General features: G+C 39.0%; 1 protein-coding gene across 1 annotated transcript in view; it reads right to left on the minus strand.

Annotated features, from left to right (window-relative positions):
* The window catches only part of tenm2a (teneurin transmembrane protein 2a), a 297,220-nt gene extending 271,491 nt beyond the window's left edge, over nucleotides 1–25,729 (minus strand). Inside the window, exon 1 of the mRNA XM_084133288.1 lies at nucleotides 25,427–25,729. The gene's annotated coding sequence lies outside the window, so the exon portion shown is untranslated. The remainder of the gene's footprint in view (nucleotides 1–25,426) is intronic.
* Between the last annotated feature and the right edge of the window lie 862 nt (nucleotides 25,730–26,591).

The following is a 26,591-nucleotide window of genomic DNA, read 5'->3' on the forward strand; positions in this document are numbered from 1 at the left end:
GTGCACTGATGAATTCCAGGGACATTTATTATTGTTAGCAAAGGGGTCAATTTTGATTTCATGTTCCCCTGAGAAACTTTGAGTTTGCTCACAAAATGTTTGCTTTCCCCTGAGAAACTTTGCGTTCACTCGCTTAACCTTTGCGATCCCTCGCAAAAACGTTAGCGTTCGCTCGCAAAAAAAAAAATTGTTCTCTGTGAGTGAACCCAAACATTTTACGAGCGAACGCAAAGATTAACGGGGGAACGCAAAGCATTTGCGAAAGAACGCAATAGCATTGCCAAATCATTTTTCCTTCCATCACATTTTTTTTTTCACCCTGTCGCTTTAGGGGCTCTGTGAAATTCATCTTACATGTAGGCCTTCATCTTATGTCATTCTATATGTTTAGGCTGACCTGTTCATGAATCATGCATTAGAACAGTCAAACTAACTGTGACAGACATCAACAAAAGCGAATGATTCAGTGTGTGATCACCCGACAGTCCATTACCTATAGAAACAGCAATCAAAACCTCTCCACTGCTCGCGTATCTGCATTCATAGAGCCGAGTCCCAAAGGTAGCGAAAGCTGCTGCGCTGAAGATTGGCTAGTGTAGGCTCTTTAATGTCTGCAATACTAACAAGGCTGGCTCGTAGCTACACAAAGCAAGAATCTCCGTTGCTTCGCCGACGACCCTGCGGTACCAGGGGTCAGACTACCCACACTTCCTCTAATTGGGTTGATGGAGAGTGAGAACTGCCACAGGCTGTAAATAAAAGACAGGCCACAGAGCGGAGGAGAGATCGACACAGTTTACTGTTTGCTAATGCACCTTTTTTTTGTATTTATACCGCTCATGCTCTCTTTATCTCTGCCCTTCAAAGAATTATTAAACCTGAAAACATTTATAATTCATAGAACATCAAAACACGTCTGCAAGTATGACATTTATGGAGAGTTTGTCAATATCTCTCCTCACCCCTGGAAACTCGATGTTGAGCAGCCTTTTGACTCTGCTTAATTAAAAAAGCTGATTCGGATCATTTTGCCTTGTCAGTCAACTCCTGTTTTTAAAGTGCTGTGACTTTTGGGGCATTGTGCAAATTAGCATACAGAATTTTAACCCACAGTAAAAGGCCATGTCACTGATGTTTGTTGAACGGAGAGCTGAACTTCACTGGTGGAATGACTGATATGATATTCACACCTGACTGGAGCTCTGAGTTACTAACCGGCCTCAGTTTGCCTTTGGCTCATTTTCAACGCAAGAGATGACGCCGCTAACCTTCAGCCAACGGCAGTCTACCTGACAAGTCTTGAATCTGACAGCCTGTCCACATGTCGCTCAGTGCTTTGCAAAAAAACAACAACATGGTTCCACATGACTAAGAAGGCAGTTATTCTCCATCCGTTCTGCACCAGCTTATTTTACAATCTGCAGTCCATTTCCTGACCTAACGTGCTTGATGGCATTCACAGGAGAGTCGGACTACAGGGAATGAAAGCACTCTGGTGAGTCACAGTCAAGACATAGACACCCACTCTCTCTCTCTTTCGAACCTCAGGCTGCGGAAGAGAAAAAGCAGCCAAAGAGCTTTTGCTGCAACATCTTCCCCCCCGTAACCAACAAGAGAACAGTCACGAGTAAAAAATAAATAAATAAATAAAAAACCCACAGCATGCCTCTTAAACACTTCTATTAGTTCACCAAGCTTTCAAAAGGTTTTCCCCAAATACAGCAAAGAAAGCTGCAGGGGTTTGTCATCTTAGGAGGAGAAGAAGGGGATGAGCGTGGTCTGAAACAAGATGATCAAGATGGGGGGGGATGTACGCCATCAAAGACAAACCAGCGAGAAGGTGTAGGGGGAAATTAAAGCAGAAATATTGACTGTATCAACTTCTGTTTTCCCACCTAAAGTGCCAATGGGCATTTCTAGATAGTGATCAAAGGCAGGTGTCAGTACAACTAAACCTCCAGGATTCTGCTACCTAGAAAGAACAATGGAAATAAGCTATGAGTTATTTAGTTTCTAAAAAAAGAAATTTCGCGACGATCACGGATATATAATTATATATATATTATGTGTATATAATTATGGATTGAGAAATTCTCAATTCAGACAACAATGCAGCAGAAAAAATGCTTTATGTACGTATGTATGTACACATTACATTACTGTTCAAAAGATTGGGGTCGGCAAGACTGTTTAATATTTTTGAGCTTTAATCTTATGATCACCTGCATTTATCTGATCAAAAATACAGTAAAGGCAGCAATTTTACAATTTAAATGATTTCTATTTGAATATATACTTTAAATGTAATTTACTCCTGTGATGGCAAAGCTGAGTTTTCTGCATCATTACTCCAGCCTTCAGTGTCACATTATCCTTCAGAAATCATTCTAATATGCTGATTTGGTGCTCAAGAAACATTTATTAATAGTATTATTATTATTAATGTTGCAAATGGCTGTGTTGCCTACTTCATTTTAAAAAGAAATGAACCCTAACCCTAACACACACACACACACACACACACACACACACTCACTCACTCTCACCCAAGACCATATTAAAATACCTGTCATTCTGCTGGCCCTTTCCATACCCACGGCAGGTAAATTAATAAAGCTCCTCGCTCTGTCTTCTGTTTGAGGAAGAACACCATTAAGACCAATCCCTTAAAATGGCAATTTAAGCAAGGTGTGAAATAACATGAAACTACTGGAACTTCCTGATTGCTATGACAACCCAGGTTCATTTCTGCTTCTCTGAAGATAATCCAATCAGCCAATCAGGCTACCATGGAGGGAAAAATGGAGATGTGCAGATGCTAACCTTAAAGAAGTGTGTGTGTGTGTGTGTGTGTGTGTGTGTGTGTGTGTTCAGGTATTCCCTACATTATAGGGACAAAATGTCCCCACAAAGATGGCAATATCGGAAATCCTTGACTGGGCATGTTTTGGTCCCCATGAGAAAAACAGCTTAAATCATACTAAGTTATGTTTTTTGAAATATAAAAATGCTGAAAGTTTTCTGTGATGGGTAGGTTTAAGGGTAGGGGATAGAACATATAGTTTGTACAGTATAAAAATCATTAGAAATCATCATTTCGATCATCATGGAAAGTCCCCATAAAACATGAAAACCCAACTTTCTTCAAAATATCCTTTGTGTTCAGCAGAAGAAAGACATACAGCTTTGCAATGACATGAAATGATGCCCGTATTTGATTGTTTGGGTGAACTATTCCTTTAAAAAAGGTTTTTCAAATCTTAGGTTCAGCCCACTTTTGGTTGACATTATCCAGTGCATTGTTCATATTACCATGTCTACACCAGACATAAGCAGTAAGGCACAATACGACAATTGCAAATAGAACCTATTATAATCAGGGATGCTGTCTACACTGGATGCGCCGCAACCAACGCGACACACTATTCTATTTCTGATGTACTCCACAGGCTTGCGCTACTTCTGATACAAAGGACAAATGGATTTGCAATGGTCGTGTCCAGTATGGACAGCTTTTAACTATTGCGGCACGAATTGATGCAACAACTGTCACATCCGGTTTATGGGTTCATTAATGCACATTCCAGCTGTTACTGTGAATTAGTGCATGCTATTCCAAAGAAATAAAATGTTTGCATTCAAAAATCTGTCATCAAATTTAAATCGTACTTTTTTCTTTTTTTTTTTATACTGTTTCACCTTTCTTACCTGTTTCACTGCTGTTGTTTTTACAATTAAATGAGGATAAGACTGAGTTTATTATGTTTGGGAACAAGGAGCTTGGGAATGGTCTGGCTGGAACTAATGGACTATTTTCCAACAATATGAAAAGTTATGTAAAAGACCTTGGAGTATTTTTCGATTCTGAAATACGCTTTGATCGTCAAGTTAACAGCGTTGTGAAATCATCTTTTTTTCAGTTAAGAAAACTGTCTAAACTGAAACCAATCCTTTCGTACAAGGACTTGGACAATTGTTTTGCATGCCTTTGTTTCAACCCGGTTAGACTATTGTAATGCTCTTTATCTAGGCATAAGTGAATCACTGGTTACTCGTCTTCTTCATACTTTTATTCTTCAAAATGCTGCAGCGAGATTCTTAACAAATACCAGAAAATGGGATCACATAACACCTTTATTGATATCCCTTCACTGGCTACCTGTTAGATACAGAATACAATATAAAGTGTTAATGTTTGTTTTTAAAGCACTACATGATCAAGCTCCTGAGTATATAAAGGACGTTAATCCTTTATTAGTCTCAACGTCACCTTCGCTCCTCTCAGAACATGCTTTTAACCGTCCCACGGTCTCGCTTGAGGCGTAGTGGAGATCACGCTTTTTCTGTTGCGGCTCCTGCACTTTGGAATGTGTTGCCATTATCTTTAAAATCCTCGTCAGGCATGGATATTTTTAAAAAGGAATTGAAGACTTATTTATTTTATCAAGCTTTTGGCATTTGATTATGTCTGAGAACTGTGAGTGATCTGTTGTTTGATTCTCTTGGTGTCATGTTTTAATGTCATTTTATGTTTCTATGTATTTTAGAGTTATTTACTACTTATGGACAGCACTTTGGTCCATTTTAATGGTTTTGAAAGTGCTTTATAAATAAAAGTTGAGTTGAGTTGAGTTTCACCCAGAAACACAATTTCCTGTGTACTGCAGACCATCAGTACATGATTATTTAAATAAACTAATAAAGTTTTATGAGTAAAATAAAAAGGTTATCCAATGCCTTCAGGCTGTGTAATCATTGTGGAACATTTGTTTTTAAATGTGTATCATCAAGCCAAACTTTTTTAGAGGTGAAACTTGTAGGCATATGCAGATAGTGTGATTAATGTACATCTCCTGACATCAGTTAAGTTGAGGGTGTCAAATATCCCAGCATAACCTGAGAGCATACTCAGCTCCCCTCAAATGGAGAGAGATGATAAAAAGACTAAAAAGCAGCTCATCAGGGGATGGAGAGAGGAAGAGTGAAGACGCTGGGGACGTGTTAGCAGCGACGGAATAAAAAAAACAGACACTCTCCACTGAATGATAATGTTATAAGACCAGGCTAGAAAAAAAAAAACAACCAGAAGTGAATTAAGCAGCTCTGCACCTGCAATCCAAAGTCCTAATAGATATTGATGGAGTCAGTCAGTTAAACAGTGAAACAATTAGACTGCTCCCCTCGCCAGCCCTCACCCCTCGACTTCAGACAATTACAGAAGCGCTAGGATGGTGTAGCCCTTAGCAGAGTCTACATCACAGAGCCCATCTCTCTCAGGGCCCCTGAGCAACTACCCCTCTTGCTGAAGCTCAAACAGACAGATTGGAGCTCATTATACCTACAGTGGGGAATAGCGTCCCTGCTTGGGGGACCTCATCTTGCCTATGCAATAGATTAGGGGTCTGCTGTAAGCTGGGAACCTAAAGCATGCTTGCGCTCTTGCAACGGGGTGAGCGAGAGGACGTTCGTGTGAAGGATAACAATAGTAAATGGGGCACACAGAACAAGAAAGGTCAGGCCATGGCTGTATAAATGTATGAGCCATGAACTCAACATGACACTAAAGGAGAAAGAGAAAGAGAAAGAGAAAGAGAAAGAGAAAGAGAAAGAGAAAGAGAAAGAGAAAGAGAACGAGAACGAGAAAGAGAAAGAAGAGAAAATTATTTTTGCCGAGCCAAGCAGGCAGGAGAAGTTGGGTATATTTTCTGAGCTGAAAGATCAGAAAGATGTGAAGAAAGATCTGAGGAATTCTGTTTGAATATGGTTAAAGGTTTTAAATGGCACTGAGAGTACAAAACACTTTTTGGTAGCTGAATGCATCATCTGATTATTTGAATATCTCAAATGAACATGCAGGAGGGGTATAAGGCTGGTGCATGAGATAAATAACCATTATACTAACCAACCTATTGAGCTCTGGCAGGATTTACTGTGTATCCTGTTGAAAAAAAACTAGTTTAAGCTGGTAGCGAGTCCAATGACTAACAAGAGTCCAAGACAGAGAGAGAAAAAAACAACAACAGTGAAAAGTAAAGTAAAAAGTAGTCTCAATCTCAGACGTCAAGCCCATAGACTGTTGGCTGTCCGTCTGATGCATAAGGCACACAAAACGGTTAACACTTCAGGGGTTTTGAAGTTGCCATCTGATTGGTTGAATTCTACAAGATTTCCAGGAGACATGTATGTCACGTTCTTCAATGGTCTTTAATAAGCCCTTTGTGACACCAAACCCCCTCAAGGAAGAAGTTTAAAATGTTTAAAACTCTGACAATGAACCCTTATCAAGATCAGCTAAACGTTGGATTTTCAAAAGCATGTGAAGTATTTAAAGTTCATAGCATAGACTCTTTAAAAGACACCCACGAGTTTTACACTCTGATCTGTTATTATAGGGACATCTACTTTACATTGTCACACCCCTAAACATGAAACTGAAAAAAAAAAAAAACTGTGATTGGTTGATTTATATGTCAGTCAGGTGGCCTCTTGGGTGGTCCTTGGCCAATGAAAGTTGCTATGCAGACCTCCTGAATGCTAGGACTTGTTGTACAATTCAGTTTAAAATGATAGCTGTGTTTTGGAACGTTTTGAGCTGATTTGAGCTGGATTTTTAATGGTCATGCAGTAACAACTTAAATTGGTTAAGCTTTTATTTATTTGTAAAAAAAAAAAACTTTAAAAGGGAAATGCATGACAATGAAGGTCAGTGCCCGGTTACATAAAGCACCTGACCTTCATTGTCATTGTATACATGCATTTCCCTTTTAAAGTTTTTTTTTTACAAATAAATAAAAGCTTAACCAATTTAAGTTGTTACTGCATGACCATTAAAAATCCAGCTCAAATCAGCTCAAAACGTTCCAAAACACAGCTATCATTTTAAACTGAATTGTACAACAAGTCCTAGCATTCAGGAGGTGGATCAGCGTGCCCTGAGGAAATCACCCCTTCCCTTTCCACTGTATCCCAGTGGTCTGGCTGCTTTCCTCTCTGATGTACTCTGGTGACCCAAAGCCCCAGAGAGAGCCTGACCTCAGTCAGCACATCTAATCCTGTGGGATAAACAAAAAACACACTGCTTTATTCATAAGCCCCACACTTAGACACCACACAAGCTCTTCATAATTGATGACACCACTCGCAACACTGCCAACCTCCCCAGTAATGAGACTGTATGTCAGATCCACCTCGTTCTCCCAAAGTCAGAACAATACCACACATATTCCAGCCAGCCTGCTGGAGTACCAGCAAAATCCACCATCATGGCACCAATTTAACTTGTTTTTGCTTTAGTATAGCCTCTTAAAAGCAACCATCTCTATTGCTCTGTTAGAAAACAACTCTCACCTGAAGACAGCAATCACCCTACTGAGGCAATATTGGTGCTTTTTACTGAATACTTGAGAGAGTAATGAGCAGAGATACATGGAGACACCTTAACAATTTTTATAGTCAGTAAAGATACTCTTTGCTTTAAAAGCTCAGCACCGCTGTCAGGTCATTGCATGTATGAATTACATTTTATGTACTAAAAAAATCAAATGAAAGAATAAAATGTTCATCATACCATTGTCCTATTTGATAGATGCTTTTGTAAGCAAATCAAAGTACTAGACAGATAACTAAAGAAGGCCTCAGTTTTAATCGGTGTAGTCCTTGTAAAAATCAGCATTGTACCTGTAGATAATTAGGCTTTCTCTTGACGGGGAGCGGTTTGATTGACATTTCCCATCTTTGAAGGTTCTCCTATTTATAAGTCTTCACATGGATAGGGGAGAGCAGTTAATTTGAAAGACTTCATTTGAGGCATATTCGGGGAATCAGAACACCGCCATCTACTAAATCATCATTTTAATCAGCAAGAAGCCTTTTCAGCACACTCTGGATGGCACATCCTACCCAGCAGAGCGCAAGTCTCCCCACATACAGAACAAACGGCACACAAGGACCAGACGAAATCCCGACAGTTGGAAGATTGGATCCTTAACCCATTGGGAAGCAGGCGTGCAATTGGTATGCAGAGAAATAAGGAAAACTGGAAAATGAGATGGCTTAACAAAGCACCGCTACTCAGTCAGAATGAGGTTTATTTGACAGGTCTCAGTGCTGTCGAGAATTCAGAGACTTCAGAGCAAAGACCCAAAGGACGTTTCCCTGCTTGCTATGGGTGACATGAAATCACAGGAGTCCCTGTTCAATCGGTTTATTCAGTCCAAACAGCACACCCACACGTGCACGCATGCCAGACACGTAACTGCTGCTGCACGCTAGCTAGCTTTTCTCACCTCTTGCATACCACATGCACAGTGGATGGAGACAGGCAGAGCGTCGAGCAGATTCAAGTAGGGGCCACTGTGAAACATTCCCAAAACATACGCCTTTCTGTGAGAGCTGATGACATCACACTGCTCTTTAATAGTGTGCCGGAAGACTAATACACACTAATGTAGGGAAACAAAGGACATCATCCAGTCAGATAACCTCCTGATCCAATTGAAGGAAAAGCAATAGAAAAAGTGAGATGATCATACTTTGCTCAAATGAAACACACTCGACTTAAGTGAGTACCATGCTGTTCACTGAGGGGCCTGTTTGGAAATTGCAGCTCATCTGGGGAATGAATAAACAGTCAAAATCAGAGTTTTAAAGTAAATTCAGAGATTTGGGCTTAATAAAGGTATTGCGTGGTATAGATGTTTTAATCCTACAATCACATGAGTTGTGTTGCATAGCCCACTATGATAGGTAATGTTAATAAACCACATTCATACCACTCATGCACACACAATAACAATAATAAACACAGATGAACGCGAATTCTTAGAAGTGAGCTATGGACAAGCTATATTTTATACTATAAAAATACAATAAAAAGCAAATGTATTTACAAAATATAATCATCACCAGTGAATAAATGAATCTTTTTTTTCCTGAAATCAACATCTTTCTGTTTCACAATTTTTTCCCCCCCTTTTCAGTTCATCTTGGTTTCTCAACCTAAAAAACATCAGGCAGATGTTCCATTTCTTATGGAAATTGATTGCCATTGGTCATATATCAAAGGCTTAATAAAAGACCAGTATACACATACACATCAGTTCTGCTAATTTGCTGGAAATAAGAGATCAATACAGCCAAGCCAATGTATGCGTATGAAAAGATCTAACAAGATTATGCCTACAAGGGTAAATAGATATTTTGTGTTTGTTGGTAAAACATCAACCAGTCATTTTAATTTAGCATGTTTATCAATTGCTTTCATTTCCTTTTTTGGTTCAGCTCTGTGTGTTGGACAGGCGATCGATTAGGCATTCCTTTAAGGGACATTGTTTAGATCCCACCATCAGCAAACACGCAATACTTTGCAGCCACACTTTTTCCATGGGGCTGCTTTACGATCTTAAATCTATGAAAACAACTGGTTGAATGTGAAACCAATTTTATATAAAAAATAAAAAAAAAATATATATATAGAATCCACAATACAGCTACTACTGTTACTACTAATAATAGTTTCTACTATTACTACTACTACTACTACTACTACTACTACTCTAGAATGAACTAAACAGCTGTGCCTCTTAAACATGTAAAAACTAATTATCTTTGTTAATAGTACCTGTATTTCCAAGAGTAAAAGTGGGACTTCCCATTACCAATTGATTAAATTATTATTTTGCATAGCCTAATATTCATACTATATTAGTAATTATTAATTATATTGTCTATATATTTCCACTATCCTAATAAAATAAAAATAAATACAATTTAATTTATATAAATAGTACAGTCATTTTTAACCCCATTCCCCCTCTGTGCCTGCCTACTTTTCTCTTAGTTCATAAAACAAACAAACAAATAAATACATTTATAAATTTTCCCTACCCTTCTACATGGTCAAACAGACCTCTACATGGCTTTTATATTCCAATATGTGGCCCCAAATATATTAGTTGAGAAAGAAATGGACTCAGCCTTCTGTTCTTGTGCATCTGTTCCAGAATATATGGCGGCAAGGTCATATCTGCAGGCTTTCATGTCAGCATACAGGCAGAATTAAATGCAGCACTTGACTCATACACACAGCTGTCAACCTCCTTTAGGAACAGAGCAGAACCAACTCACGAACCCACACAGGTGCGACTACGAATGCAAGAATCTCGCACTAACACGTTGTTCTTTCACGGCATATTGTTCATCCATAAAAATCTAACAATCTAAAAAGCTCCAAAGAGATTTATAGGTTACGCCTTCACAGTACACGGCATAAAAATAGTAATACCTGTGTTTATTTTGAGCTATGCTGTTCAACAGCCTGCAGCTGTCTAACTTACTTTTGCTTTTGGAGAAGCACATTATTGAAATGCTCTTGCCAGTGAAACACGTTTGTTACTGTGGCAAAGCATCTCATGGGTCTCCTCCTGTGGCACATCCACACTAATGCAGCCCGGCAGCCGTGCGGTGCGAGACCGGACACGTCTGAGCTGATCTGGTGTGATTGTGGACAGCAGGGTTTCTCTCGTCAGCCTGACAGCTGCAGCAGAGCTCACTAAAGCAGATCACACTCACACACAGACTGATAGGCCAGCTGGTCCAATAAGCCTGTAGTGACATATGAGCAAAGGAAAATCAACTTACTTACAACTAGAGGAGCAAATAATTAAGGGAGAAATGTCTTCTTCCTCCGACTGATAAAAAAGACAGAAAAGAAAAAAAGAAAAAGAAAACAATCATGCGTGATATAGTGATGCCACACAGAGTAACACAACCCATAAGAATCATTAAAAAAAAATTAAAGAAAATTCATGTGCAGCTAAAAGCAATTTAATTTAAGAGGAAATGTAGCTGGTACAACAACATTGTGATTTTCTATTTATTTATTTTTTCTCACTTTAAAAGCTCAAAGAAATGTTGACATTTGCTTGAAATACTGTTTGACTCTCAATGTAAAAAAGAGTGGGTCAATTTTTCTGATGATGTGTACATTCATCTACACACATTGGTCACTATTGCAAAATATACCATAACAGGACCCCAATGTGCAGCTTATTACATGTATTCCAATTCTTTTTTTCTTACATCAGTTTAAAATAATTTAAGTTGAAATGACTTGCACGGCCAATTTGATTACTTAAGGCAGCAACTGAGCTTCAGTTTTTAAGTTGCAATAGATGGACATGTTTTACAGAGCAGCAGAGACATGAAGACATGAAACTAGCACATTTATAGGAAATCGACTGCCAACACAATTATACAGTTTAGCGACCATTAAACACAAATGTATGACTGCAGGTGGCTGTGATCAAAATGAAATTACATTTGAGTGTTGTTGTTTTTTTTATGCCAAATCTAACTCCATAAATGAGTAACTAACCAGGATTGTTTCTTTGAATTTATGTTCTAAAATTGTATTTATTTATTTTTATTCCTCATGCTTCCTACTTTAAAAGCTGCTATTTCATGGCAACACATATGATTAAGTGTAGAATCAAAACATTACTGCTAGAAAAAGGAAGCATAAAGATAAACACTTATCCATCTATGAACTCTGGGAAGTGAGTGTGAACCCTACGACATTTTTGTGTGTGTGTGTGTGTGTGTGCCAGAACCTCTCTGCCCTCATATTGACACTCTACATATTGACACTCTAGACAACTCTGTTAATCTGACAAATCCCTGATCAGTCTTATCACCCACCAATGTTCACAAAACAAGCTCACCATATGCGTGCACATACTCATGTGCATTTTTCACATTTGTGTAGGCTTCACTGTGTCTGAAGGGGACTGGGACTGCAGTGTATGGGTGTTGAACTTTCACACTTCATTGTGAGTTTACCAGCATGTCTGAAGGCTGGGGTGCGTGTAATTCTATTGAGGAACTGCTTCTGAGTACACAGAGAAAAGCTTAATCTCACTGTGGGACCAAACCTAGGCTAATCTAGCACTGAGAAACCAGCAGGATTAACAAAACGTCACTATATGGGGCTGTTTACACCTGGCCACTTCATGCGTTTTCTCATATCGGGTAGCTATCTGATTTATCAAAACGATTCCATTTACACCTGGTCACATAAATGTGTTTTTGCAAAACGGATTTAAATCTGCACTATATGCAGATGTAATGGAGTGCACGTCACCGAAAGCAACAGATATGAGCTGCATTTTTTTGATCATCAGCTAAAATTTCAAAATCAAAGACCGCAATAAGAGAGAGCGGCATTCAAGTTTGGAACAACATGAGGGTGACTAAATAATTAAAAATTTTCAGGTGAACTTTACTTTTAAGATTACAGAAACCAGGTTCCATAATTTCAGGGCTACATGTGCCAGCTGAACAACTGATGAAGAAAAATGGAAGTTAGTTAAAGGTGATCTAAGTAACTTTTTTACCTTAACTGAACAGCTTTGGAGTCATTGGAATGGTTATATTACTTATTTCGGGTTGAATGGTGGTCGTTTCGCACCCCCCTGGTGCCCGTGAGCGGAAAATACGCACTTGCAACTTTGAGCCGGCGGGCCGCGTCAGGAAGTATCGCGTGATATCAGGTCTCGCGATGTAAACAATTGCTTTACGGCCAAAAGAAATCTGCTAAAATGCTGTCATTAGTGCGCTCCCTCACGCTGTTCGAACCCGAATGAAGAAGACGTTTTAAAAAATGTCCCATCTGCTTTGATGTCGTTGATCTACTAGCCTCTGGTGTCTGAGAATCGCCAACGAGTTTTTACAACAGTGTTGTCAAATATCTATTCCGAAGCTGTGGGGGGAGCTCTAGAGAGAAACCTGCGAGCAAAAAGTGAGAATACAGCAAAGAAATCCCGAAACTACTGAGCCCTGCTTTAAAGTTGGCATGAAACGGAAGTTGCGATAGTCTATTCTGCCCTATTGTGGCGTATATCCAATTGAAACGGCTTCTCAAGAAAAATGTAGGACAGGACTTAATTTTGTCCAATGGGAATTAATTGGATCGTGGTTTGCTTTTTCTGTAATTTAATGTGAGTGACAGGTTGCCACCTTCGTGCCAGTAAACATGCCATCAGAGAAGAGAAGAATTTTTTTTTAAATAATGATGTCCACAAATAAATAATTTATAATAAATACTGCAATATTCCATAAAAAATAATAATTTCACCAACAAACATACAGGATATGAGAAATGAACCCTGAAAATAAGGTTTAAGACCCATTCACAACAACATACACCGTTTTTTTCAAACAAAATTGCATTGCGTGTGGCGTTAATGTGAGCACGCGTTAATGTGAGAAATTTGTCATTTTTGTTATTAAGGTAATGTAGTGTATTTGTAATGCAGATCAGCTGTCACTATAAGGTGAGCTCACAGGAGAGAATAAACACCGGCGGGTCGACCCGACTGTCACAGCCAGTGTTAAAACACAATTAACAAAGATGTGCGTTAAGAATTCCTCCGGTTTGATTCTGTGCAGATTAGCAGTGATTCATAATTCATTAACCTTGGGTGACATTACACTATAGATTAATTTTTAATTTCAGTTCAGCGCCACAACGGGGAGGTCAACTGCGTGATGTCACGACATCACATCCTCCAGGAGCCCAGGTCCACGTTGACACTTCATTTTGTGGCTCCTCGTGGATGGGGAAAAAAAAATGCAGCCCATCTGAAGCGCTCTCTTCACACACTAAAGCACAGAGTAAAACCTGTCACTTACACTCCATTCAGAGCCAAACTGACAGATAAACAATCAATAGCATGACAATTTACATCAGTAATAGGGCCAACATAGAGAGCAGGAGTCTAAAGCCCTAAGACAGAGAGAGAAAGAGCGAGAGAGAGAGCGAGAGAGAGAGAGAGAGAGAGAGAGAGAGAGAGAGAGAGAGAGAGAGAGAGAGAGAGAGAGAGAGAGAGAGAGAGAGAGAGAGAGAGAGAGAGAGAGAGAGAGAGAGAGAGAGAGAGAGAGAGATGACTTATGTATACAAAAGAGGAAAGACAGAGATTTGGCTTGGTGTCTTGCAAGTCTGTGGGGTAAAAGCGTGAGGGGATTCTGAGGGGTAATAGATCAATAAGCACACTGAAGCCAGTCTGGGTCCCTAAGGCTGAGACAGATCGTTCTCGCACATACATCGAGAGGTGAGCCCAGGGCAAGCCAGTGGACTCATCAAACACAAAGGCCTATTTCATATGCAATCTATAGGCCAGCCGAAATGACCTGCTGGCTATGAGACACAAAGTACTTAAAAAAGCACCCATGTCAGCAATATCAAAATCGATCGGCATGTAAATTCAATAGGATCCTCGCAGAAGTGGCTGTTTTGTGTGCAAATGACTAGCTGTTGCTTTAAATAGAGTCTGTCGGCCCATCGCTCGTAATATTCTATCTACACATGCAAATAGAGTGCAATTCTGTCCATCAATACCTCAGTGAAAAAAATATACCACATAAACACATCGTGATTAGACAATGAGAAGCGCATTCAAGCGATTCGGCTGACACACAATGACAAAACAAGCTTGTGGCTCACCAGCGCACTTACACTGTCACATACTGACCCAATAACTGAAGACTTAAGACAAATTAGCACCTGCCTATTTAATTACAGCACCGACTTAATTAAACTGCCAAGGATTAAACACTGCTGTTGAGGCACAAATATTACACATACAAACATGCATGGATGCCAATGCACAGCAAATCAACTGTAGCATGCTACTTCATGACATTACATCATATTTGTAGCCTATGTCGGAATGATGCAATACCAAAGCTAAAGTGATTTTACCTTTCATCCGCTTTCTGTAAACACCAAATATGAATGGTGCAGCCTTAGGGTGGATCAGATTATAATCAGCTAAGACATTAATCTATTCTTTACCCGACAGAGCAATCGAGCCTGGTTACACTGATATAACGGAGTTGTTGTACTGGATAAGATTATTCTCATCCCTCTCCCAGATCCCTGAATTTGCTAATGGAGTCAGGTTTGTTGGATGGAGAGGTAAAAGAGAGACTTAAAATTTAAGCAAGAGAAAAAAATCCAGCAAAATAAGGAAAGAGGATTTGTCAGAATCACGACACTACACTCAATGTACAAGGGAAGTTGACATGAAATGTGTGACATAAACAGTGACTTGCTGTGTTTCATTTAAACTATTTTAAACAGCATTTATTTTGTCATATGCTTGTATAATAAATATTATACATGCAGTTTTATGACCTCATATTACTTGAGCAACTACATGCAACAGATGTGCTTTTAAAAACTAATGTGTCTTACCACAGAACTATTCATAGGATATAATTTATTCAGTATAAAATACTTATATCCCAGCTTAACACGAAAAGAGAGCTACACATAAATCACATAAAGTATTTTAAATTCAGAGTAAACACTGGGATGCTATCAACAATTAAGCAATTTGTTTGAACATCTCGACCAGCCCACAGTACTATATTTGTTTTGACTGTTTGAAGACATTAATTTATGCAATTTTGCTGGTTACACAGGATTTTATCCAAAAGAAGATTTTATCCATGGTGGGATAACAGAAAAATGGCATTTATAATTCATCTTTGTTTTATAATAATAATAAATCTGTCAGTTACCCACACATATCATTCATTGTATTTTTATTGATTGTGAAAGTGCAGAGATAAGAGGGAGGAATGGGACCAGAATATAAAAATCCAGTCAGATTTGAACCACAGTGATCACCACAGTTTAATGTGTCTATCCCGCACATGCTAAAAAACAGGCCGCATCTCAGACAATAAAGTACACTTTCGGCCCAGTCTGTACATGCCGAGCTCAATCACTAAACATTTAACAGTGTTTTCCCCAAGAGAACGGGTGATAGCACAATCTCTGGGTGAAAACTGAAAACCAATGACTTAGAAATAGGGAGAGAAAAAAAAAGAAAAAAAAAATTTACCTGCTCTGTCATCAGTGTTAATAGAAGCATTACAATTCAGCGACGCATCTGACTCATCTCTGATTTGAAATGCTCTTTACCTTTTCTACACCAAAATCAAACGGCTGCACACTTCCATATCAATATTTTACTGCCCGCTTAATGTGAATTTAATGATACCAATCTCCTATTTAACGTCAGTGTGTTCTGTAATGGAAGGCTCTCAGCAGGAGAGTGCCGGAGAATCGTACGCAGGACGCAGGAGCGGCGCTGGAGCGATGCAATCCGAGATACTATGAACCCGGCAAAGTAATCACAAGGTACAAGAGTAAATCAGCCACAACATTTAGAAGTCTGCAGCATGTGAACAAAGCCCAGGAGGTAGTTAAGACTGGTTCTTAATGAGCTAATTAGGTTTGTTTAGGCAGCTTTTACACGCTGCTGGTAATGAGGGGAATGAGAGACAAATTCCTATGCCAAGGAGGAGAGGATCTGGAAAGGTTTGTAAAGGAGAGGGGAAAAGAGCTGTTCTAAAAGACAATGAGTATCAACAATGGCTATTTTTAAATCTTACCGTGCATGTTCTTCAAGCCAACATTTCCAGATCAGTGTAATCTAGTCTATGACATCAAGCCTTGTGACAGCTTGTGCCAGGTTTCATGTCACATGTGCTTCCGATGGCCAGGTTACAACACACACAAACACACGCAGCGGGATTAAATACATGCACATCCTACCTGCTGTCTGCTCTCACACTGGTGGCAAGATAAAAAGATCATATCTATTAATGCAACAAAATGCATCGGTTTAAACCATCTGAGCATTCAGAAAAACACTCATCAGTGACTGTGGCCTTCACTGTCTGATAAAGCACTGCAGCAACAGGACCATCACAAGCCTGTCGTGCATAATTAATGAAAGAGATGAGAGCTGTTAGCCACACACACACACACACATACACACTTAAAAGCAGAGATGCCTGGTACCAGATGAGGATTGTTAAAAGAATCGAGATGAATGAGATAGGACAATCTGATTTTAAATAACTGTACAGATTCATGTGTGTTAAACAGGACGTTTTTTTCTTTCAAGAAGACACTGACTGTCCAATGCAGTCGAATCATAGTATGAATACACATAATCTCGGTTCACGAAATCTAGCAGGGAATGTAATGGTCGTATTTCAAAAGAAATAAAATTATGTTTTATACAATCCCATGTTTTATTAAGCTTGTTTGCATAGTGACATTTAATGGATTAGGGTTATTCATAATTCATTATCATAATGCATAAAAGTTCTGTTTTTTATGTAAATTCTGTCTTTCATTACTGTAATACAGATATACTGTATATACTATTACAAATTAATTAATTTAAAAATTCAAATATTGTTTATCTTAATATGTTATATAATATACAGTATATAAAGATTTTTAAAGAACATTTGTTTTAAAGAACATACACTACTGTTCAAGAGTTTAGGGCCAGTAAGATTAGTTTTTAAAGAAAGTAATATTTGTATTAATCAAGGATGCAGTAAATTGATCAAAATAAAGACATTTATAATGCTAAATATTTATATTTCAAACAATTGCTAATCTTGTTATTTAAACAATCCTGAAAAAAAGTCTCACATTTCCACAAACATATGAAGCAGAACAACTGTTTTCAACATTGATAATAATCATAAATATTTCTTGAGCAGTTTCTACTGTTTCTACTGTACGCATCAAGATGCTATTAATTTCATTTAATTTCATTTAATTAAAAAAAATAAAGAAATAAAGAAAAATATTCACATAAAATGTAATCGCTTTTTCACTCTCTTGATTTGAGGATGAAAAAAAATCTGGTCATTTTCTTTGTGCCGTGGAATTCATTCTCAAAGAAAAGCACGCAGAAAAGCTGAAAGCATTTGTCTGAACTGGCAGTACTTTCTATTTCTCAACCCTAAACATGTCCCTTTAGTCTGCTCTACAGAACATAACACAAAAGCTTTTAGCACCTATCAATAGAAAAACACTGTTTCACTCCAGCTATCACTGCTGTGTGTGAGTCACAAATATTTTAAAGGTGGAAGGGTATAGAAGAGTACTCTACAAGTGGTATCTACACGTGCACACACACACACACACACACACACAGATCTACAAACAAGTACCGAAGCACACCAACAGAAGGTCAACACATACAAAATGTGCCCAGGTAAGATGTAAGATCTCTCTCCTCTAACTCCCAGGAAATGACCGCATACATGAGCAAGAGAGTATGTGTGTGTTTGGGGAGAGGGTGTTCAGAGGTTAAACTTGTACTCCTGAAAGTGTTCCCAGCAGAGATTAATCATTCCAGGCCGGGATGCATCATCACAGCCATAAATCATTGGGCCTGACCTCTCTTTCCTCTCTCTTGTGATATTAGTGAGGAGCGGTGAGTAGCGAGATTGCTCTCTGCGTGATGGTTACCACAAATGGTTTGCACATTACATATTTCAAAGTGCATGTATCTCAAGTCAGGTAAATATGGAAAAAGCCATTGCATCTCTTTCTTTTTGGAATAAAATGTGTCAGATATAAGTGAAAAAGGTACAGAAACATCTCTGTATGAATGCAGTTCATTCCAGTTTGCATGTTCAGATTTGCTAACATATCTTTGGAGGGTGGGGTGGTGTAATTCAGTGGTCAGAAAGAAATGAAAGCTTTAGCGTAAGTTCTGCTGGGAAGACTCAGTTGTTGCGTCACTTCAGTCATGTTCTAATACTAGAAGTATAAAGGACCCGTACTTACACTTGTCTGAGTTGGCAGATGCTGAACGCTTTCACTTACCACCATCCACCCCACCACCACCAAGATGGTTTCTATCTTGTTGGTGGAGGGACCAACAAGATAGCTTCTTCCCTCCATCTTCTCTACCACCGCAGGATGGTCCCTTCTCCTCTAACCTCCCCACCACCACCAGGACGGTCCCTTCCAATACCTCACGGGGGGTAGGCAGGAAATGCTGAATCTGTACCCTCGGATTGCGAGTTACGGACGGGGCCTACGCCAAATACTTTATCGCATATATTGCTTGCTGGGTCACTAATAAATGCATGATTGTTACAATATCTATTCTCCCGAGTCTTTCTGGTAGAACTTAGTAAATGTCTCCAATCGCTAACAGCACCTTTTAAAACAAACGTGAACTCTTGTATTGGCACTAACCTAAGCCAAGTACACTGTTTAGTTTCAGATGCTCAAACTGGCAGCATTCATAGGTATTTTAGTCCTCTTCTGCTTCAGTTCTGCTTCTTGTGCAGTCTTGCCTTGAAATGCACAATATCTTTTTTTAAGGTCACAGCACATTTAAATGGGATTGAGGCCAATGGGATTACAGACTGACTATAGTTGGGGTTTTTTTTCCTCCGGAGGTTTGCTGTTGGTACATGTTCCTTTGCGTTTTCCAAATTACAACAGGTTTGGTCTCGTGTCATCAGGTCATTGTTGAAGCAGTGCTAAAGAATATACAGGAATGTTTTTCCCCCCTTCCTTCAGAGAGAAATTCAGGATTTCTCTCTGACGAACACAGATGTTATCACCTGCAAGAGGTCTCTGCAGACCCTTAGCGGTGACCCCAGGTTTCTGTGTCACCTATTTTAGTATTCTATTCGTCCCTTTACACTAATCACTGTAGGAGACCCACTGCCAGAGAGAGCAGCTGTGCTGCTGAATTTCATCTTTTAAATGGAGCTCTGAGAGTTTGCGCTCTCGTCAGGTCACGTTGGAATGATCGTATTTACGAGATCATAACTAGCGGGAAACTGTCGGCTTTCTTTGAGTCCTAACTTATTAAGACTCGAAGCATACTAATTTAGCTGGTTTGTGAACCGGTTTATCCACAAACAAACTACATTTCCCATCACTCTCTATATCAGCATGAGATACTTAAATGCATATAGATATCAGGTACATGGTCATGGCTCTGGGTCATGGATCATGGGGACTTCTGATATGTCTGTTTTTCATTGTTATATTTTAATCACAGCTCAAATGACTGGAGCATCGGACTTTCTTTCAAATGTTTTAGAAGTGAATAAAATGTATCTTTGATCATTAAAAAAATTAATCTTTAATGGTTTAATAATTTGCTCAATAAAGATGGATTTATGGGTGTTTTAAGACATTTATGAATTTTACGTATTAATGTGTCTTAAAGCACTGCTAATCATCTATCTTATAAAGCAGAGATTTTCTATCCATATCTTCTTATAATAAATATTCACTTTAAACAGAACTGTAAAAAACACTTATGAATGTAATGAATGAAACACTCAGCTGTAGAAATATCTGAGTTTATTAACACACTTTTTCATATGTGTATTCCTATGTGAATAAAAGCCTAAAATAAATCTGTTCATCAAATAAAGTGATCGTGTCTCTTCAGAAAATGTGGACTAGACCGCTCAATTCATATGAATTAGTTTTGCGATCTCTTTATGAACTTTTTGAAGTGTCAAAGTGGTAGTTGCGTGGACTGTCAATGGAGGGACAGAAATCTCTCAGATTTCATCAAAACGATCTTCATTTGTGTGCCAAAAGTCTTACGGGTTTGGAACGACATGAGGGTGAGTAAATGATGACACGATTTTCAGTTTTGGGTGAAAAAACCTATAACTAAACGATAAACATATGAAAATACATCAATAATTATCTAAATGTGCTAGCTTTTTAGACTAATGGACATTGTTTATAAAGCACTTGACAGGAGTCACACGACAGCTTGCATGACTGAACAGGAATGTGTTTATTTATTATACACACCATGCATAAGAACAATTTGATTATTGATGTATTGATGTAAAATTACATTTCATCATGGGGCATTTCTTCCAACACAGTGGACTACTATTGAACCTGATCTGGACTTTTATATTTTATTCATTGGTTTGTCAAGACTAAATAAGAATTTAAAATGTTACAGAAATGCACACCTTCTTTATTCTTGGTGCATTTACTTTCTTTTTTCAGCTTTTTTTTTCAAGTTTGTGCATAGGGAGAACCGGCACTGCTTCAGTGGTACACTTTCAGAAATAATTTTAATATCATAAATATTTGGTGCTTAAGAAACATTTCTTTTTATTATCAATGTTGAAAACAGTTGTGCTGCTTAATGTTTTTGTGGAAACAGGCGTCTTTGATGAATAGAATGTTCAGTGTTTAAAAAAATATCATTTATTTTAAATAGAAATCTTTTATAACATTATAAATGTCTTTACTGTCACTTCATGAATTTAAGGCATCCTTGTTGAATAAAAGTATTAATTTCTATTTTAAAAAAAAACATACTAACTTTAAACTGTAATGTATATAATTCAAAAGCTAATAAATGAACTAAAAGCCACAAAACTTAGATTTTGACTTTAAATAGTCTTTAAGACACTAAGCCCTGAGGCTGGTTGCATAAACATAGCCATTATATTAAGACAGTGTCTTAAGTTCCAGTGTGACCCACTAGCAGTTAGTCAGGGGCAGTCAGTCTTGGTTTTCGGTATCAAATTAAGCTAATCTACGATTTTCTGTAACTGATTTAAAAAAAGCTATGAACAGTCTTAAAGAAAATAAATTGATTTCTAACTTGTAAGACTACTCTTAGAGGTTTATGCAACAGGCCCCTGCTGATGTCCACTTCAGAGTGCCCTATTAAAGCAATAACTCTCCTGTTGTGCATTCCTGCCTCAATCCCATCCTGCTTTGCAGCAGTGAGTGCGAGAGAGACTGTATTTGTGCTAAAAGTTGCATCCAAGCTCTTACGTGCTTGTAAGTCTGTCTGGGTCGTGGATTTGACACCGCCACCTAGTTAAAGCTTATCGCCAGCAACCTGAGCTGTGCTGAGTTGAGGTAAGCCGCATCTATCCGGTCTGACTAGAAATTAAACTATCAGCTTGTTAACTCTGTGGGCACCGTTGGCCTGACCTGTAATAAAGAGATACTGAAGAGACTGCTGGTGACAGATATTGTTCATCAGCACTCTGATGTTCTCAGCTGCATGTGTGTGAATGTGGTTTTAGATGCATTAGGATTATTATACACTCCCACCCAACCCTGTAATCTCTTAATCTGCTGAGGACTGGAATCACAGGCTGCATCTGTCAGAGAGCTTGACAGGGGAGAGCCATACACCTAATGTGTCAACACACCACAGCACAGCATTCCAAATCTGGCAGTTTATGCCATGTCAACAGCCAAAATAGTGACCACCAAGCATGAACACACACACATACACACACGCTCAGCCATTAATGCATCTCTCTACCTCGGAAAAACACCCCATCTATCAGGTCTTATTATCAGATCTCCTTCACACACCACGGACCTGGCTGAAGGACGCAGGACTGGGGAGGGGGGCTTGATAATGATGCAGATGCTCTTATAACTGCAAACGGACTTAGCAACATCAGCCACGGCAATACGTACACAAACACTTTTACAAAAAATGCGCACACGCACACACTAGAACTAGAGTGAACTAGAGTTTTGCCTAATGATGCTAATTGGTTGAAAAGAGCTTATGTTGACAGTAATGAAGACTGATGGTCGTGTGTGTCCTCAAATGTGGTAGACGCTAGTGTGGGTATAAATAAATACTGTCAGCGCTAACCCAGATCTGAAATTTTGTGTACACACATAAAAGAAATAGAGAGAGAGAGAGACAGAAGAAACACACACACATCCACACATCCTAGCAAGCCACTGAAATCCAGTAAATCGGGTAACACTACAGTTGTGTACAGAAAAAAAGTGTGTACAGAATTGAATGTATGGAAACGTATTTAATGTATGGAAAAAAGAATGAAAGCTGACACTCCATCTCTTAGACTAAATGTTTTCTGAAAGCAGGGTCAAGAGGAGATGATGATAGAGATGATGAAATCAATGTAAACATTATTCTAAATAAATAAATAAGTGCACAACTTCTAAATGTTCCTTCTGCAGTGTATGTGCCAATCAAGGGACTGATGAGACTCTTGTTGCAGCATGAATTATCTAAATTACAGGAAAATGTATTATCAAAATATGGCATTGTTGCTCACAGTACTTAAAGGGATGTTTGACCCAAAAATGAAAATTCTGACATAATGTACTCACCCACAATGAATTCAAAATAGCTTATTTTGTGTTCCACAGTAGAAAGAAAGTGATACAGGTTTGAAATTACAGTACATTATGGTGATTAAATGCTTTGGGTGAAGCAAATTTGTGGGTGAACTATCCTTGAGTGTATAATATGCTAAGTGTATATTGGTGGTGACTATTTGGATGTTTTGTGCCATTAAAACCACTGACCTAAAAGAACAAAGACTAAAACACATATTTGAACAAGTTGGACATTTGTTGCTGTTTGTCAACATGTCTTTATGTTTAGCGTGAAAAATGGCAGTCTTACCAAGCAAGGCTTCAGGGTAAAGGAGGATGCAAACAGAAGGAGTTTACATTCAGCAAAGGTGCTCAGCAGAGCCGGGTTGAGTCGAGCATCTGCTCTCATTTTGGGGTTCGTGGAAAGAGCCATGCTGCTTGCGGCCCAAAGAAGGCAACGAGCCAGTGTGTGAGCTTAAGGGGGTTAAGGCCACACACAAACAAACACACACACACACACACTTACCGAGAGAGCGAGTGAGAGTGAGCACTACTAAGTGTGATCTGCTCTCCACTGCTTGCTCTGCCATGTTAGCTGGAGTTACACTGTGCCAACTGTGCCAGGATGAGGGATTGTGTATGACATCCACGGCTGTCCGGTGTTAAAGCCGTTTAGCCGCTCAGAGTGTATGTGCACTGAGAGTTATCTAAACATATACAGCTTACATCTAAATATTCTGTCGCCCTTTCACACACACACACACACACATCGGTAACCAGGAGGATGAGGTCTGGCAGGTGCCAACTGGATTGTGGGTTAATCAGTCCAATCTTCATCCCCTTGAACAGTGCATTCACATGAGTAAACAGCATGTGGGTTTTTGAGGACGGCACAACACACAGTTTCCCAGATTGTTAGTCTGTATCTGTGAAAACTGAAGAAGATTTGACTCATTCTGTTCAAACATCACACATTCTCACTTCCTCGCCATCGGCTGATCTCTTCTTTGCGTCCATTTGATTTTGAGCTCTAATTGAGAGATACAGTACAGTACATGAGAGAGGGATCAGATGGAGAGAAGGATCGGGGGGAGATAGCACAAGCTATCAAAGCCAGAGGCCCAGCAGGGAGCTTCCATCTCTTGATCTTTTTTCTGACCGCTTCATTCATATGCTAGCGCAGCAATATCAATAAGTGCATTAACTCATCTACTTTAAAGTTTTCACACAGTAGGGACAGGTGAGATACTATAACATGAGATGATAACAGCTGTAATTCCTAATCATTCAGTAAAGTCATTCCACTTTCTTCTGAGACGAAGAAGAAAGTCACAGCCATCTATCTGTATAAAGAGCACAAACACAGGGCAACCTATGTACAAACACACATAACTGTCTAAGACCATCACTGCAAAACATGCCATATAAATATGGAACTTCTCATTGCAAGGATGAACTAACTCATCTGACACTCTCGACTACAATTTAAACATGAGGAACAACTTTCGTGGTACCTGTAGCACTTACAATATAATTAAATTATTATTATTTTTTTAATCGTCCGGCTGACAGCCCAGACATCAATGATTTTGCATTCTTTCTGACATATTCAGGCACCATTCATTGTCCTTACATGGAAAATACACTATTTGGAATTTCTCCTGTGTCAACCGAAAAAAAAAAAAATAAATAAGAGTGAAAGACCTTAATGACAAACATTTCCTTTTTGCATGACCTGTCCCTTTAAATGCATAGCAGCAAAAACACTGAATATTTCGCTAATACGTTTTATCAATAAAACGCTGCCTCCCCACCGCAGAAACACTAAGGTAGCCTGTCTGCCTTTTCTGACCTTAATAGAACATTAAACACTAATTGCGGCTACACCATTAGCCATTTCTGGCATATTCTCCAACTGCTGATGATACACGACCTTATGCGTCGCTGTCAATAGCCGGAAGGGAAATAGGTGCAGAGGGTCAGACGATTTACCGCGAGCACGCCGCGAGACGAGCGCGCGCCTCTCATAGATGGTCAGTGTCGGTATGCGGTCTCCAAAAACTGGACTGTCACGGACTGTAAGCTTGTCTCGATTATGTTTCTCAAAAATCTAGCTATAAAAAAGACAAAACTGCACACTGGTAGCCAGAGACAATAGTAAACACGAAAGAAAAAAAGTGTCGGCGCGTTTTGGCATTCCGCACCAGAAATAATGAGGATGAGGATGATGAAACCAGCGAGAAAGATCCACATTACCAGCAGTAAGATCACACGACAGGGTCAGTTTCATCAAAATGATTTGTCAGAGAAACGACACGGTTGTTAAGTTGTATTTTCAGCATTCATAGAAGTGTAGAAAACAGTCAGTTATATATAGACGTGTAGGCTACTGCCAAAAGCGCAGAGCTTGACATAAACGTAAAATCTTACCTGCGCTGAACAGCCTGTTCATTTACCGAAGGAAACTTTTATTTCCCTCAGGGAGCACCTTCCAAACGCAAAGCCGACGAGTCGTCAATACTTTTCTTAAGATAGCTGTCAATTCCTTTAAATATAGCCAATAGCATCACACTTAAAAGCAACGGATAAAATGCCTAACGCAGATAATGCCTAATGCACACTGAAATGGAGAGTCATTTAGACGATGGCCGTCCGTTGGGATCCTAAATGCTCACACGGATAAACACGGAAGATCGCGAGTCTCTACAACCTTCTGCTTTGATTAAGCGAAACAGAGGCGCGCGCTGAATGAGCGCGTGTGAGGGTGATCGGACGCTACCATTCACACTGAGGGACAACTGACCGGTATGCGACTGACGGCTCAAGCATCTGTCCGAGGACATAAATGTTTGCGCTGACGGGAGTTATAAGTTGACAAACAGCCCTTCGAATCGAATTAAACCTCGTGAATGGCAGTGAATGGTTTAACTGTAATTTCCTTCAAGAGAATTTACTCGCGCCTCAGGTACATGCCCCGCATGCGGGTGCACCTGCTTGAGATGTGAGAAGAATGAAAATCTCTCTTTTTCTTTTTTCTTTTTTCTTTTTCTTTTTTTTGGAGTCTATAAAAAACATCAGTACATTTCATATTCTGAATTATTTTGATATGGTTATGCATGTAAGGGACAATAAGCAGGTCATTATCACAAAATAAACCCCGAAAGGGTGATCATTGCCCTGCTTATAAATAAACACATGCACATGAATTATTGATCTGAAGTGAAATAAGTGTTAGCTTAACAAGGGGAGATGAGTGCTTATATAGTGTTGTCATAGGGACCATTTTTCCGAAATATCTGACCTCTTGCCACAAATGACCAATGATAATGAAATATTCCACAGAGTTGTGTAATAACTTAATCTATTAAGGGTTCATTTTGTACCAAGGCTAGTGACAAAACTGAAAAAAAAGAAATTCACTGTTCTATTTTTTTCCAACAGCATTGACAGTAATGACCGTCACTGTCTAACAGAATGCAGTGCAATTCAAGGTTTAAATCTGTGTCATTTGCCATCACATACGGCCCCCAAATTGAGTTTATGTAGGTTTTTCACCTGTCTAAGGGATGGTGAATGTATTTTCACCAAAGTCATT

This window comes from Abramis brama (genome assembly GCF_963993115.1).
Source record: "Abramis brama genome assembly, chromosome: 13".
NCBI classification, from domain to species: Eukaryota; Metazoa; Chordata; class Actinopteri; order Cypriniformes; family Leuciscidae; genus Abramis; species Abramis brama.